The sequence below is a fragment of the Plecotus auritus genome, assembly GCF_963455305.1.
Source record: "Plecotus auritus genome assembly, chromosome: 5".
Classification (NCBI taxonomy): domain Eukaryota; kingdom Metazoa; phylum Chordata; class Mammalia; order Chiroptera; family Vespertilionidae; genus Plecotus; species Plecotus auritus.
The window spans coordinates 168,516,074-168,530,258 of NC_137776.1; the positions used below are offsets into that span (position 1 = coordinate 168,516,074).

Here is a 14,185-nt window from a genome sequence, read left to right on the forward strand (position 1 = left end):
ACGTAGCCCGAGGGAGCGGAAGTCCCGCCTCCCACCCGGGTCCAACAGCCGCTGCCCACGCCGATTCGTGCTTTAACTGCCGCCTCAGCGCAGATGTCACTTTTCTTCCGAAAACTGACAGCCCAAGAGGCTCATGGGAAATGCAGGCTGTGCTTTGGATGACCGGGCCGAGTGGGGCGGAACGCAGTGACATAGCCGGCTGGCTGAGCGAGGTAGGGGCGGGGCGGAGGCCGACTGGGTCCCTGGTACCTTCCAGCGGCCCCTTTCATTGTCGAGGTCACTGGCCGGAGAAAAGCCGCCACCAAGCCGGCCTTGCGACGGCGGGAATCCTCTTAGACCGGGACTGAGTCCCTGCTGCTGCCGGGACTCGGAAGGCGTGTCTTCCTAGGCTGGGTTCGCTTTCAAACTATAACACCTGTCTCGGTTGCAGGTCCACACACACACAAATACCAGGAATATTTTTCTTTTATATAGTTTGTGTAATTATACACATAAGAAAAGAACTAACCATGGAGAAGTTTTCAGTACTGTTCAATAATCTGTGTTTAAGAAATGGCTGAGCCGCATCTCAGAACTCCTAGTAGGATTTCCACATTTACATTAAAAGCTAACCTGCTATTGATGTGTGCCGCCTGGTCTGTGGTCGTTAATCCAGAATGCATCTTTTCTAGAATTTGAACATATGTTCTCAATAATGGATGTTTTCTCAGCAGTAAATATTTATGATGTGCTATTTTGTTGTGCATGGACCCGTGACTAAAGCAATAAGACTACCAAGCATTTATCGAGTGCCTTGAGCGTGCTAGGTGCTTCCTGTGCGTCCGCTCCAGGCTTGTCATCTCTGGTCCGCATGAGACTAAGAAATGTTGAGTTACTTATTCTATGTTAGGCAGCCAGCAGTTTCAAGAGACTAACGGTCTGCCAGATACTAAGGCCCAGGTTCTTAAATCTCACACCTGACTTCCCCTCTGGAGGAAGGAATTCCTCTGAGACCAGCTCTTGCTGACGAATCTAGATATAGTGTAACATAGCGATTTGGTGGTTGGCCAGGATCCCTGTTCAGTTGAAGGCGTCTTTTATTCCTAGCGTGACTAAAAAGATGATCAAGATATACTGTATATGCTGATGGAACCTTAGGAGAACCTTTTGGTTTTAGGTTGCCTGACTAGACAAAACAGAAACCAGGGCATAAGAAACCTCCAAAAACAGTTCCAAATGGACCTTCTGAACAAAGCTTATTCAAGGAGAAAAGATTTTGCAACTTCCAGAACAACATTTTGCAACTTCCCAGCAAGTTCATCCTCCCAGGGTTGGGAGACTATTAAAGGAGAAAGATCAATTAACTTGCTGCTAATCATTTTGCCCTTTACTGGTGGGTGTTAGCCCTTGAACCCCTCTATCTTCTTCTTGAGAGATTTTTATAATTAACATATTGGTTAATAGTAGGTCAGTTTACTTGAGTTCAAATTCCAGCTCTGACATTTAAAAGTTGAGCCCTTGTTTAACTTTTTGGTGCTTCAGTTCTGTCATCTGTAAAAGTGAAAGAAAAATAAATTAAGTAGCCACCCATTAGATGGCTACTATTTAAAAAAAAAATAACACAGAAAATAACAAGTGTTGGTGAGGATGTGGAGAAAATGGAACCCTTGTGCACTGTTGGTGGGAATGGTACAGCTGCTGTGGAACAGTATGGCAGTTACTCCAAAAATTAAAAATAGAATTACTATATGATCCAGCAATTTCATTTCTGGGTATATATCCAAAAGAATTGAAAGCAGGGCTTTGAAGAGATAGTTGCACACCCATATTCATAGCAGCACCATTCATAACACCCAAGAGGTGGAAGCAACCCAAGTGTTCATTGACAGATGAATGGATAAACAAAATGCGGCATATATATATATACAATAAAATACTACTCAGCCTTAAAAAAGGACATTCTGATATGTTATAGCACACATGAACCTTGAGGACATTATGCTAAGTGATATAAGCTAGTCACAAAAAGACAAATACTGTGTGTGATATTGTGATTTATAAGAAATATGTATTTCTCATATATATTGGTCTTTGCCACAATTCTGGGCTCACAGCTCCAGAAACCTTGGGTATTTCCCAAGCATTGACAGTGATAAAGGTGTCTTTTGTTTTGTTCATGAGGTGGCTTTTGGAAAGCACCTACAGATGGGGGCTGGTTGCCAGGGGAGCCAACCAAGATTGGGAGCATTCAGTCCCACCCCAGGCTTCCTGGGATGGGGCAAGGAGCTGGAGATTGAATTCAGTCACCAACGGCCAATGATTTAATCAATCATGCTTATATAATGAAGCCTTTATAAAAACCTAAAGAGGGTGTTGGGAGAGCTTCCAAGTTGGGGAGCCAGAAGGCTTCCATGTGCCCCAGTGCGGGCCCCGAGTTCCATGAGGACAGAAGCTCATTTGTTTGGGACCTTGCCCTACGTATCTCTTCATCTGGCTGCTGATTCATATCCTTTAATATCCTTTGTAATAAATCAGTAATCTAGTGAGTAAACAGATTTTTCCTGAGCTCTGTGAGCCATTCTAGCAAATTAATTGAACCCAAGGAGGGGTCTTTGGAACCTCCAATCTGTAGCCAGTCAGTCAGAAGCACAGGTAACCTGGGCTTGTGTCTGGCATCTGAAGTGTGTGTGCTGGGGAATGGGAGTCTTATAGGGCTGACCCCTTAACCTGTGGAATCTGATGCTTTGGAATTGGGTTCAGGAACTCTATTTGCTGTGTGATTTCATTCACAGGAAGTACTTAGAGTTGTCAAAATCATAGGGACAGAAATCAGATTGGTGGTTGCCAGGGGTAGGGGGGAAGAGAAAAATGGAGAATTATTTAATGGTTATAAAGTTTCAGTTTTACAAAATGGAAAGAGTTCTGGGGATAGATGGTGGTGATGGCAGCAACTATGAAAGATCTGTGTTTTACTGCATATCTTGGTACTTGGTCAGTAGGTCTTAGCACCTCCATATCTACCAGGGGCAAGTCCAGGATAAAAGGAATGAATGTTACAGTCCTAGGGTTCTGTCAAATGATAAGGAAACTTGAGGAGGTAGCAGTGTGTGAATTACTTCATCCTGAGCCATTATGTTTATTATAGACTTTCAGTATCAAAGTGGAGTTGATAATAGTCCTCAGTTTCCAATTGAAGCCACCCTAATCCTCTTTTGCTATTCTGTGATAAAATATTTATAGGAAATGCATTAGGCTAGACAGCCTTTAAAATCAAGTGTGGAGAGCCCTGGCTGGGTGGCTCAGTTGATTGGAGCGTCCCTCTACACCAAAAGGTTGTGGGTTTGAATCCTGGTCAGGGCACATACCCAGGTTGCGGGTTTGGTCCCCAGTTGGGGCGCCTACAGGAGGCAACCAGTAGATGTTTCTCTCACATCAATGTTTCTCTCTCCCTCCCTCTCTATCTAAAAATCAATTTTTAAAAATTAAGTGTGTAGAAATTTGAAACAATTACAGAATTAGTTACCTATTGCTTGTAACAAATTATTCCAAAAGTTCTTGGTTTAAAATAACAAATACATATTTTCTTACCATTTCTGAGGGACTGGAATCTAGGCAGTGGGATCTTTAGCTTGGGATCTTTTCTGATATTGCAGTCAAGATGCCACCTGGAGCTATATGGTCATTGGAAAGCCCAACTGGATGGATCTGCTTGTAAAACTCACTCACGTGGCTAATGGGAGGAGGTTTCAATCCCTCATCACACAGGCCTTCCCATAGGGTTGCTCATAATGTGGCAACTCACAGCCAGAGCAAGTAATGTAAGAATTAAAGAGAGTGGCCGAAACCGGTTTGGCTCAGTGGAAAGAGCGTCGGCCTGCGGACTGAAGGGTCCCGGGTTCGATTCCGGTCAAGGGCATGTACCTTGGTTGCGGGCACATCTCCAGTGGGAGGTGTGCAGGAGGCAGCTGATCAATGTTTCTCTCTCATCGATGTTTCTAGCTCTCTATCCCTCTCCCTTCCTCTCTGTAAAATATCAATAAAATATATTAAAAAAAAAAAAAAAGAATTAAAGAGAGTGACCAAGGTAGAAATCACAGTGTCTTTTATAACCTGAGTGTGGAAGTGACATTGCTTCTGCCGTATACTGTTGATCACACAGACCAACCTTGATACAGTGTGAAAGGGGACTAAAAAGCTGCAAATAACAGGAGGTGGGATCTTTGGGGACTGTTTTAGTCCATTCAGGCTGCTATAACAGAATACCATAGACTGGGCATCTTATATACAACACATTTTTATTTATCACAGTTCTGGAGGCTGGGAAGTCCAAGATCAAGGTGCCAGCATGACGGTGAGGATGCACTTCCTGGTTCATAGATGGCTGTCCCTTTTATAAAGGCACTAATCCCATTTATAAGAGCTCTGCCCTCCTGACCTAATCACCTGCCAGCAGGTGCAGATTCAGATCCAGCGTGGAGTCAGGTCTTATCCACAGTTTGCAAGCCCAGTCTGTGTGGCACAGATACCAAAGCATGAAGTCACTCTGCCTCTTTCCCGTGGAGGGAGGTAAAGCGGTGCCTCCTGTCGAACATAATAAAAAAGAATCGAGAGGCTTTGGCTACAAATAAATGACAAAGATTTATTCATGGGTCTTAGAGTTAGCTGTAAACACAGCTAGAGGAAACCCAGAAGTGTTCCACAGAACAAAGAAAAAGTATTCATTTTTATAATGTAACTGTATCACAAGAGAGAAAGGAGCCCTGCAATCTTAGCTATCTGATTGGTTCATTGTGATGATTTCAGCCTTATGGATCATTAAGATGATGAATTTTGGGTGGTCATCAAGAGGGGCATCAAGCAGTCTGGGCACATAGAGGTTTTCTTTGAGGAGGCCTTACACTGGACTGGAATCCAGGCCCACCAATGTATACTGCACTGATGGTCTGTATCATGCCTAACACAGGATTGGAGAGTTACAGAAAAGTAAAAAAGTTTAAAAGTTCAAATGTCAAAGATCAAATACTAGAACAAAAAAAATGCTCCTACTTATCTCTTAGGAATGTACAAGGGTTTCAGGAGCTCTGTGCCAGGAATGGGGGTGCGAGGGGAGCGGGGCAAAGACCAATACATATTTTTTTCTATGATCTCACAAGGTCAGAAATGGACACATTTTTTGGTGCAGGGAATAGGTGAGAAAAAACAAATTATTAACTTTCAAATACTTCCTGTGAGATTAGATGAATTCAATAAATTCTTACAAAACAGTAATTAATTCTGGCTAGTGCTGAATGTCCATTCTTTGGCTTTTTCCCCCCCTGTCATTTGTGATTCTGGAGTTGCTCGTGAATTATTACAGTATTCACAACAGTTGTACTTTTGGCTGAGAAACATTTCTGCAATGTTAAGGATTTGATATTCCTATATTCCTTTGTATGTTGGTTTATATGTACCATGTGTTAAACAACAAAAATTCAATTGAGTAAATGTAAAGATTAAATTGGCTTTATTCAACAATTCACGAATCAGGCAGCATCCCACTTAGTAAACAGAAAGGAGTACCAAAGAGCTGCAGGAAAGGAAAGGTTTTTAAAGGCAGAGTGGGGGGTGGGACAAGGAAGAAAAGGATTATTTCAGGCAAGGTCACCTTCCTTTGGGGGACAAAAAGGGTCCGTTAGGTGGTTACCCCACTGGTGCTGAACAGGAAATTTCAGACTGGCCGATTAAGATTACACGCCTAGGGAAGGTTGAAACTGAAATTAAGTTAGGAACTAAGTTTTGCTTCGGTGATGTGGGCTTAGCAAAAGTGATTCCATTTGGGGTTTGTTGTTTCTTAACACAAGAGTGAAGCATGACAGATTATTTGTTGTATGACTCTAGATACTATTTGAAGGGATGGTAAAAATTGCATTCTAAGTGATAATTTAGGATAAAGTTAAAATATAAATGAATAGCCCTGACCAGTTTGGCTCAGTGGATAGAACATCGGCCTGCGGACTCAAGGGTCCCAGGTTCTATTCCGGTCAAGGGCATGTACCTTGGTTGCGGGCACATACCCAGTGGGGAGTGTGCAGGAGGCAGCTGATCAATGTTTCTCTCTCATTGATGTTTCTAACTCTCTTTCTCTCTCCCTTCCTCTCCGTAAAAAAAAAAAAATCAATAAAATATATTAAAATATATATAAATGAATATTCTGAGATAATGATTTATCATATGCATCACCATTTCAATGTGGTTTTGTTGTTGCTGTTAATCACCCGAGGATATTTTTCCCTTGATTTTGAGAGAGAGTGGAAGGGAGGGGGAGCGACAGAAAGAGAGAAGCATTGATGTGAGAGAGACACATCGATTGGTTGCCCCCCCTGCACCTGCCCTGACCAGGGCTGGAGATCAAGCCTGCAATGGAGGTATGTGTCCTTGACCTGAATCGAACCCGGGACCCTTCAGTCCTCAGGCTGATGCTCTATCCACTGAGCCAAACTGGCTAGGGCTCAATGTTTTAATATGATATATAAAATTTGTAATTCAGTGTTGAATCTAAGTAGCCTATCTAATAAAAGGGTAATATGCAAATTAATTGTCACTCCATCACAAAGATGGCGGTGCCCATAGCCACAAGATAGTGGCACCCAGTCCTCTCAGCCCTGCCGGAGTCCCCCAGTCCCGGGGGCGGAGGAGGCCGCTGAGAGCGGGCAGCGTGAGCGGCCTGGCGGAATGCTTGCTTTGTCGCTGCGGCAACTAAGCAAGTGTTCTGCACCAGGCCACGGATGGGCCTCTGGGCTGCGAAGAACCTCTGGACAGCAGGCACAGGCAGCCAGGCCCCACAGAGAGCTACTGGTGCTCGGATTCGTACACAGGGCTACTAGTTACTTTAATAATGGGCAATTTCAGTTGCTTCCTTAACAGAGGACATGTTTTATCTAAATTGACATTAATAAGAAACCACCTAAGAAGTATAACCACTTAAAGGAAGTGTGTCCAATTGGAAATTACTATTGTTAAATTGATTATACAAAGCGGCCATTAGACTGAGGAGGTTCTAATGCTGTAGCAGCCTGCATAAGTGAACCAAAATCTAAGCATGCAAATATCTTAAGGTTATAGAATTGAAGCCTAAGGACAACCAATTACAAACAGCCAACTAGGCTTTAAGCTATACTCAATCAATAATTACCTTTTCTCTATGAAATGTCTTTCCAGTTCCTGTCTGTAGAGCTCCCCTAACCTTTTCCCCTTTGGTGTTGTCCAATTGGAATTGATTTCTGCTTAAATAAACTTAAAAATGTTAATATGCCTCAGTTTGTCTTTTAACACTGTCCATGGAACACAATTTATGTGATACATCTTATAATCTTACTAGAGGCCTGGTGCACAAATTTGTGCACCAGTGGGGTCCCTCGGCCTGGCCTGTGGGATTGGGCCAAAACCGGCTCTCTGACATCCCTCGAGGGGTCCCGGATTGTGAGAGGGTGCAGGCCAAGCCAAGGGACCCCACTGGTGCACAATCGGGGCCAGAGAGGAACATGGGAGGTTGGCCAGCCAGGGAGAGACCATGGGAGGGCTCCAGGGCGTGTCTAGCCCATCTCGCTCAGTCTCGATTGGCCGGACCCCAGCAGCAAGCTAACCTACCAGTTTGGAGCGTCTGCCCTTTGGTGATCAGTGCATGTCATAGCGACTGGTCAACTGGTTGACTGTCTGCCCCCTGGTGGTCAGTGCATGTCATAGTGAGCAGTTGAGTGGCCTTACCATATCATTAGCATATTACACTTTGATTGGTTGAATGGATGACTGGACAACTGGACACTTAGCATACTAGGCTTTTATTTTATAGGATAATAATGTAAATATTATTTTGCTCCTGTAAAAACAAGAAAAAGACATTATATAAACTGTTTATGTATTGATTTTATTACTCATATCAAATATCAACAGACCACCTAGACATGAAAAATAATAAAGTAAGTTGTCTTTGATATTTAGCCAACTTTCAGTCATTTAGAAGTCATAGCTTTACATACATTTGCAGCTTGATTTATAACTTTCAAATATTTAGACAGATGGAATGTGAGCCTGCATCTGTAGTCTTGCCGCAGGTCCCACAGATGCTCAGATGGGCCTGACTAGGTGTACGTTTACCTGTGCTAAGCCTGTTGCTGTGCTTTCATCAGCAGCATAAGAAAATTAAAGCTGAAATATTTGGTATTTTTTAAAATCTTAAATATAAATGTGGGCACTGACACCTATTTCATTAGTCGATTAAATAGTGGTCATCCAGATGGCTTAGCATATGCTATGTTATCCTATCTAATAAAAGAGTAATATGCAAATTAACCATCACTCCGCTACACCCACAAGCCACGCCCACAAGCCAATCAGGAGCGAATATGCAAATAAACCCAACCAAGATGGCTACCGCCACAGAGAGTAGGAGGGAGGCTTGGGTTTCCCCAGCAATGGAGAAAGCCAAGCTTTCCACCTGCCCTTGCCCTCCTAGGCCTCCACTCAAGGCTACAAAGTTTCAATGATAGAAGATACATAAATCCAAAGAGAAATGTCGGCAGCCACAGAGCTGGAAAGAGCAGGAGGCTAGGGTTGCCCCAGTGATGGAGGAAGCCAAGCTTTCTGCACACCCTGGCTGGCCCAGGCCTCCGCTTAAGGCTACAAAGTTTTTTTTTGTTTGTTTTGTTTTTAATATATTTTATTGATTTTTTTACAGAGAGGAAGGAAGAGGGATAGAGAGTTAGAAACATCGATGAGAGAGAAACATTGATCAGCTGCCTCCTGCACACCTCCTACTGGGGATGTGCCCGCAACCAAGTTACGTGCCCTTGACCGGAATCGAACCTGGGACCCTTCAGTCCGCAGGCTGACGCTCTATCCACTGAGCCAAACCGGTCTTGGCTAGGCTACAAAGTTTTAATGATAGAAGATACATAAACCCAAACAGAAATGTCGGCAGCCACAGAGCTGGAAAGAGCAGGAGGCTAGCGTTGCCCCGGTGATGGAGGAAGCCAAGCTTTCTGCACACCCTGGCCGGGGCAGGCCTCCGCTTAAGGCTACAAAGTTTCAATTATAGAAGACACATAAATCCCAAAAAAAATGGCTGCTGCCACGGAGCAAGCAGAAGGCTTGGCTCCACTCCAGGCTACAAAGTTTCAATTGTAGAAGATAAATAAACCCCAGATACCAGGGCCTCCGCTTGGGTCGCCGGGGGGCGTGGCTGGCCTGCAAACCACCACAGGCCCCTCGCCCAGGCCACCTCATGCCCCAAGGGAACCCCCACCCTGATCTGGGACACCCTTCAGGGCAAACCAGCTGTCCCCCACCCGTGCACCAGGCCTCTATCCTATCTAATAAAAGAGTAATATGCAGATTGACCATCACTCCAACACACAAGATGGCTGCCCCCATGTGGTCAAAGATCCTGCCCCCATGTGGACACAAGATGGCCACCACAAGATGGCCAGCAGGGGAGGGCAGTTGGGAGGGACCAGGCCTGCAAGGGAGGGCAGTTGGGGGCGATCAGGCCAGCAGGGGAGGGCAGTTAGGGGTGACCAAGCCGGCAGAGGAGGGAAGTTAGGAGAAAACAGGCTGGCAGGGGAGCAGTTAGGCATCAATCAGGCTGGCAGGGAAGTGGTTAGGGGGTGATCAGGCTGGCAGGCAGAAGCGGTTAGGGGCAATCAGGAAGGCAGGCAGGCGAGCAGTTGGGAGCCAGCAGTCCTGGATTGTGAGAGGGCAGTCGGACATCCCTCGAGGGGTCCCAGATTGGAGAGGGTGCAGGCTGGGCTGAGGGACACCCCCGTGCACGAATTTCATGCACCGGGCCTCTAGTATTTTATATTCAGAATGTAATCAGAATATTAAGAAAACTTTTAAGATCATCTTCAAAATAAAGATGCTGAGGACATACCAGCTCCAGTTAAAAACACATTATATATAAAGTTAACAGCAAAGAGACATAATTCTGAAGCAGGAAAAATTCTAATAAGTAAAATTGAAGTTTTTTAAAAATGGGAAATACTTCTGTAGTACACCTCAAATTGTATGACATGAATTCATCCTTGATTGTTAACACCTCTCACATCTGATGAAGGTGAGGTAGGACACAGAGGAACATGTCTGTCAAGTGGAAGAGAGGGTTGCGACATGGCTATAAGGTGGAAGCCTAGGATTGAGCCTGGAGGTTTCCTTGCTGCTGTTGAGTAGCGTATACATTTAATTTGAAATAGAAAGCCATACCTGTCATAAGAGTTTTTTTAAAAATGCTGTGCCCTTTTAATTGGGGTGTAAAAGGGATTTCTTACCATCCTTTTTATAGTTATATCAATTCAGGAGTGGAAAAGGCAAGCAAGAGGTCAGCTGACACAAATAATATTGCTTAGCATTGGAAAAGAAGTAGGGGGCATTGTAAGTGTTTAACTCAGATGTTTCATGTTTTGATTTAAAAATTTTTTCTTGCCCCTAACTGGTTTAGCTCAGTGGATAGACCATTGGCCTGCGGACTGAAGGGTCCCAGGTTCGATTCCTGTCAAGGGCATGTACCTTGGTTGCAGGCACATCCCCAGTAAGAAGTGTGCAGGAGGCAGCTGATCGATGTTTCTCTCTCATCGATGTTTCTAACTTTCTATACCTCTCTGGACACATCCCTTCCTCTCTATAAAAAATCAATAAAAAATCAATAAAATATATTAAATAAATAAAAATATTTTCTTATTAGAATTTTTACAAAAGAAATAAATGCTCATTGTAAGGTGTGAAAGTAAACATTATGAAGTTATAGAAAGAAAATGTAATCTGATCCCTGCCTGCTCTGCTGCCCCTTCACCCCAAGTTAAAATCTTTAACAGCCTGGTCCATATCCTATCATGTGTTTTCTGCTCTCATGTAAACACATACTAGTACACATATACATTCACTCATATACAGTAATCCCAGTATACATATTACTTCAGCACTTGCCTTTTTATTTTATTTTTGTAATCTTTTTTTTTTGCACTTGCCTTTTTATCATAGATCTCCCAATACATAAAGCTGTAATTCATTTTTTATTGCTGCATTATATAGTGTGGATGTTAATAGTAATGTCCTAGTGTTGCTCCTTAGTTGTGACAAATGTACCATAATGACCTAGGGCAGTGGTCGGCAAACTCATTAGTCAGCAGAGCCAAATATCAACAGTACAACGATGGAAATTTCTTTTGAGAGCCAAATTTTTTAAACTTAAACTTCTTCTAACACCACTTCTTCAAAATAGACTCGTCCAGGCCATGGTATTTTGTGGAAGAGCCACACTCAAGGGTCCAAAGAGCCGCATGTGGCTCGCGAGCCGCAGTTTGCCGACCACGGACCTAGGGTGTTAACTCTGGGTGAGGAGCATATGAGGACACTACTATCTTTGCAACTTTTCAGTAAATCTAAAAGTATTCTAAAATAAAAAGTTTAAATTAAGAGGGAGGGGAAGATCCTTTTGCTGGCCACATTCTTCCTGAGGGAGCATATCTAGGCCAAGAAAGCATCCTGTCTTCTGATAATGAGTTGCTTACTTTGAACAAATTATGTAGGTGGGTCAGAGAGGAATTCTGAAAAGTCATTTCCCCTGTCCAAATTCCCCCAGTGAGCTCAGAGAAGCCTTCCAGAACAGCAGATTCTGACTGTCCTGACCATTCCACGCATCCACCCCAGCAAGTACACTAGTTCACAGTGGCATCCCCGATCCTCCCCTGCCCCAAGACACTGCTCAGGATCCTCAGAAGGCTTCTTTGCTGGACATGTTGTCCTGGTTCTTGAACTCTGGCTCTTTTCTTCACCATTGACACTTGCTTGGCTACCCTCCCCTTGCTTTAGTGACCAATTCAGATCCCGTACCCTGTGTTTTGTGTGCTTTTTTAAATTTTTTAAAAATATATTTTATTGATTTTTTACAGAGAGGAAGGGAGAGGGATAGAGAGTTAGAAACATCAATGAGAGAGAAACATCGATCAGCTGCCTCCTGCACACTCCCTACTGGGGATGTGCCCGCAACCACGGTAAATGCCCTTGACCGGAATTGAACCTGGGACCCTTCAATCCATAGGCCGACGCTCTATCCACTGAGCCAAACCGGTCAGGGCTTTTTAAAAATTTTATATTTTTAAATCTTATCTCCCCACTCAACTCTGCACAATCTCTATTTATTTGTGTGTTTATTATTGACTAGGGTGTTAACTCTGGGTGAAGAGCATATGAGGACACTGTACTATCTTTGCAACTTTTCAGTAAATCTAAAAGTATTCTAAAATAAAAAGTTTAAATTAAGAGGGAGGGGAAGATCCTTTTGCTGGCCACATTCTTCCTGAGGGAGCATATCTAGGCCAAGAAAGCATCCTGTCTTCTGACAATGAGTTGCTTACTTTGAGCAAATTATGTAGGCGGGTCAGAGAGGAATTTGTGCACTGGAGTTGGGGTGAAGGGGGAGTCCCTCAGCCCAGCCTGCCACCTCTCACAGTCTGAGAGCCCTCAGGGGATGTCTGACTGACGTCTTAGGACGGCTCCTCCCGGGGACATCCTTAGCGCTGCCATGGAGGTGGGAGAGGCTCCCACCACAGCTGCTGCACTCGCCAGCTGTGAGCCCTGCTTCTGGCTGAGTGACACTCCCCCTGTGGGAGCTCACTGACCATAAGGGGGCAGCTCCTGCATTGAGCGTCTGCCCCCTGGTTGTCAGTGTGCATCATAGTGACCAGTCGTTCCACTGTTTGGTTGATTTGCATATTAGCCTTTTATTATATAGGATTTTAGAGAGAGGAAGGGAGAGAGAGAAACCTCAATTTGTTCCACTTATCTATGCATTCATTGGTTGATTCTTGTATGTGCCCTGACCAGGAATTGAACCCGGAGCTTTGGCATATTGGGACAACACTCTAACCAACTGAACTACCTGGCCAACTGCACTATCTCTTGATTTCCATACCACCTGAAGCCGCACTGGTAGGTGAGAAGTATTCTTTCTACTGCCTTTCACTGCCCAACTAGCTGAAGGCCCCCTGGGTCTCATCTGGAAGGATTGGACAGTGTGTAGTTTCTCTTATCCATGTGATGGGATGCCATCAGCAGCAATATCTCTACTCTAATAAAAATACAGGAGCTGTCCAGACAAGAGTAGCTTTAAAGAGATACTATTCTCTTTTATTAGTAACTAAATTACACAAATTGTGATTTTGTAGCATATGTTCCATTTTGTAGAGAGAGCAGTGACATGTTTTAATTTCTGGTGTCCTCTTCAGTTTCCTGACAGTACTGGCCATGTACCAGTGTTTCAACACTCCACAGGGTTCTCGGTAGCACTGGGGCTAATGGATGGAACCAAGTCAACAGAGCAGACCTTAATTCTGAGGCTATACCGGAATCCAGTGGTCGAGGTGAACCTAGAACTCTGCTCTCATTCAGTGTTAAATAACTTTACTTGTATCATCAATCACTACCTAAGATCCCACTCCAAGGGACTAGATGTGTGGTTTTTTCCTAGGAAGAACTTGGGTCTGCCTTGACTTGATGACAAGAAGCAGTTGAATGAGACTAACAACCTTATAAGGATGTTGACCTGGAGGAGCCAAGAAACATCATAAGCACTAGAAATTTGGAGTTGATGCCAAAACCGGTTTGGCTCAGTGGATAGAGCATCGGCCTGTGGACTGAGGGGTCCCAGGTTCGATTCCGGTCAAGGGCATGTACCTTGGTTGCGGGCGCATCCCCAGTGGGGGGTGTGCAGGAGGCAGCTGATCGATGTTTCTCTCTCATCGATGTTTCTAACTCTCTGTCCCTCTCCCTTCCTCTCTGTAAAAAATCAATAAAAATATATTTAAAAAAAAAAAAGAAATTTGGAGTTGAATGAACCTTCATTCTAGTGTAGGACAGCATGGTTTAAGAAGTCTTGTAGAGGACTGAGTTTGATTTTGAAGAAAATGAGCGTTCCAACAGCTAAAACTTCTGGAAGTTTCTGGGATGTTTTGGCCTAAACACCAAGGCTACTATTCTCACAAGCAGAGAGAATCAGATCAATGGGTGTGTAGCAAGTGCAGCTTCCTGAATCTCCCATTTTCTTCACGAGTGGTGGCGACGGTGTGCTGCCTGCCATATCATGAGGCCCGAGCAGGGGCACAGAAAACCAATCAGAGAATCCTGACGCTTCAGCATAATTAATTACCTCAGGGAGCCGGGGGTGTGGGGGAAGCCC

The 14,185-nt window shown here is 44.1% G+C and overlaps 1 long non-coding RNA gene across 1 annotated transcript; it reads left to right on the plus strand.

Moving 5' to 3' along the window:
* The first annotated feature begins 126 nt into the window (after positions 1-126).
* LOC308248538 lies at positions 127-13,374 on the plus strand. Its single transcript, XR_013960620.1, has 3 exons — positions 127-212; positions 12,835-12,939; positions 13,236-13,374. It is a non-coding gene; the product is annotated as an uncharacterized lncRNA (long non-coding RNA).
* The last annotated feature ends 811 nt before the right edge of the window (positions 13,375-14,185 follow it).